The sequence below is a fragment of the Crassostrea angulata genome, chromosome 8 (assembly GCF_025612915.1).
Source record: "Crassostrea angulata isolate pt1a10 chromosome 8, ASM2561291v2, whole genome shotgun sequence".
In the NCBI taxonomy this organism is placed as follows: Eukaryota; Metazoa; Mollusca; class Bivalvia; order Ostreida; family Ostreidae; genus Magallana; species Magallana angulata.
The window spans coordinates 2,339,069-2,342,163 of record NC_069118.1 but is presented as its reverse complement, the minus strand read 5'-3'; the positions used below and the strand labels follow the sequence as shown (position 1 = coordinate 2,342,163).

General features: G+C 35.6%; 1 pseudogene; it reads left to right on the top strand.

Annotated features, from left to right (window-relative positions):
* The first annotated feature begins 207 nt into the window (after positions 1–207).
* Positions 208–2,894, top strand: LOC128159937 (E3 ubiquitin-protein ligase TRIM71-like; annotated as a pseudogene).
* The last annotated feature ends 201 nt before the right edge of the window (positions 2,895–3,095 follow it).

The following is a 3,095-nucleotide window of genomic DNA, read 5'->3' as shown; positions in this document are numbered from 1 at the left end:
TATTACAACTTATATTAATTTCATACATGTTCATTGAAAGTATCATTCAAGAATCCTTACTGTCATAGTTGGTGTTTTTGCCTTGGTTTTATTTTCATACTTGCATACAAAAATAACTGGTAAAATATCTTAAGTTTATAATAAATTAATTTATTCTTATTTTTTAACAAATTATCTTTCAGTTTGATTTATTCTTTATTTAGAATCGTCCAACATTGCCTATGCGGCCCCTGTGCAGTGTATTAATATTTCGTGAAATATTTCAACATGGATCCTCTAACCAGTGCCCAGGATGTTGTTCTCTGCACCAACTGTACAACCTCTGCTGTCCTACTGCACTGTGATATTTGTCACTTAGATCTATGTGAGGATTGCGTCATTCAACACATTTCAGATATATCAAAGGACCATAAAGTCGTCCCCATTACACAGAAAGGATCCACTCCTGATTATTCAATCTGCCTCAAACATTCCGCGAGACGGTGCCAACTCCATTGTGTACAATGCGACATTCCAATTTGTGTGCAGTGTTCTTCCTCGAAAGAGCACAAAGGTCATACATTTGTTGACATAAAGAGAGCTTTTGAAAGCAAAAAAGCCATCTTAGAAAGAGATTTACAAGAACTTGAGAAATATATTCGTCCAAAATACCTAGAGACTGTGTCTAGCATTCTAGTTCGGAAAACAGATATGATTAAACACTTTCAGAAAATAGCTACAGCTCTAATTGAACATGGAGAGGCTATACAAAATGAGATTAACAATACAATCAAATTGCTCAAATCTGATCTAGATGAAATGGGCTTCAAACATCTTGCTATCTTAAATGAAAAGGAAGATAATATATCACAAACGATGTCTGAAATCACCCAGAATATTGCTGATATCAAAAAATTACTGGAATCAAATGATATATGTCTTGTTACTGCATACAAATCTAAAATTGCTGAATTTCGGAAACTGCCTCCACATATTAAGGTTAAATTTCCAATTTTTTCTCCTCAGAAGATTGACAGAGATCAGATTTCTCAATGTTTTGGGACATTATCATCGTTATCCTTTACAACAGAAGATCAAGTCTTCTCATCAGAGACCCCAGAAACTGAGTCATCTCACCTAGAAAGACCTCTGATGAATGAACCATTCATAATTACCACTATAAAATGTAAATATAACTCACTTTTCCATGTCGCTTGCCAGGAAGATGATAAAGTCTGGACCAGTGGTCAGGACAACATGATAAAACTCTATAACCTCCAAGGGGAACTTCTGAAGTCAATCCAAACCAAATCAGGGAGTAGACCCGGTGATGTATCAGTTACCAATGGTGGGGATCTTGTGTACACCGATGATAAAGACAAGAGTGTGAATATAGTAAATAATACAAAAATACAGGAAGTGATCAGACTACGGGGATGGATACCTCGAAATGTCTGTAGTACCACCTCTGGTGACCTATTGGTCATCATGGACAATAAACAGAACACTAAAGTTGTTCGTTACTCTTACTCCACAGAAAGCCAGAGCATTCATCAACGACAAAGGACAACCGCTATATTCATCTGGGGGTTATATTAAATACATCAGTGAAAATAAGAACTTAGATATATGTGTGTCTGACGTTCAAGCCCGTGCAGTTGTAGTGGTCAATAGGGCCGGTAAACTTCGGTTTAGATACACTGGTCCTCCATCTACCACATATGGATCATTTTGACAGACAGCCACGGTCGGATTCTCACCGCGGACTATACCAACGACCTTATCCACATCCTGGATCAGGACGGACAGTTCCTCCGATACATTGACAACTGTCATTTACAGGGTCCATGGGGTCTATGTGTGGACACCAATGACAACCTTTTTGTGGCCGAGCACAAAACAGGGGAAGTGAAGAAAATCCAATATTACATGCTAGCAGAAAAATCCTAAGTCAACAAACTGGAAACAAATGAATAATATATATACATGGAAACCGTGATTGCTGAATGTTTTCTTGGAATTTCTGGCAAAAGAATAAATATTCTCAAAAAATATTAAAATTCAATCTTCAAATATTATTTTTTTGATAGAATCTACCAGATAACTTTTAAACAAAACTTTTAAAAGATCACTATATAGCCAGAAATACGACTGTAACAAATTTGTTTTATTCCAAAGTATTCGATTACGAACCATTATTACGGTTTTTAAAAAAAAAACATTGTAATTTATGCATTGAATAAAAGTGATATTCTTTCACACTGTGAAAGGATATGAAAATGTTATCCTGTCACAGTGGGAGGGACTGTCAACCGGCTCATGACGGATGACACGTGCGTGTCAGAACAACTCGACTGCACAAATAATGGCACTCCAACCTCAAAATGTAGAATTTTTCCTCTCGACAGTGACAGCGAATCAAATAAAGCAAAGTTACGGAGTTGTGCTGTGCATCGAATTTTTTTGAATAGATTGTACACAATATTGTGCACAATATGTTATCTTTTTACTCACCTTCTTTAAGGTTAATGTTTTATCAATTGGTATCGTTTAAAATAAAGGGTGAATTCAACATATTTATAGGTTTTTCCTTACATATTCTATTTGTTTGTTTGGTTTTGTTGTTGTTGTTGTTTTTTTCTTTCTTTCTTGCTGGTTTGGGTTTCATTTCTAGGGGAAGAGGGGAGCTAAGAAAAGTATTTTTCACTTGATCCAGCTTAAACACATGACAATACCGGCACCGGACACCTCATCGAAAGACAACTCATCGAATGCGACAACTCATCGAAAGTAGAACCCATCGACCCGACATGTCAACGAAAGACAACACGTGGATGACGAAAACTCATCAACATAATGAAAATGTTTGAACACTTTTCAGATTATTTACATCATTTTATACTCAGTCACGACATGGCCGCGATTTTACCTTTATTCCTTCGCGAAGGAATAAAAAAAAATAGCATACAACGGTTTTCGTGTGTCGTCGGTGTCTCACACCCTGATATTGTCGCTGAATGGTGAACAAGCCCGATATATATATATATATATATATATATATATATATATATATATATATATATATATATATATATATATATATATATATATATACA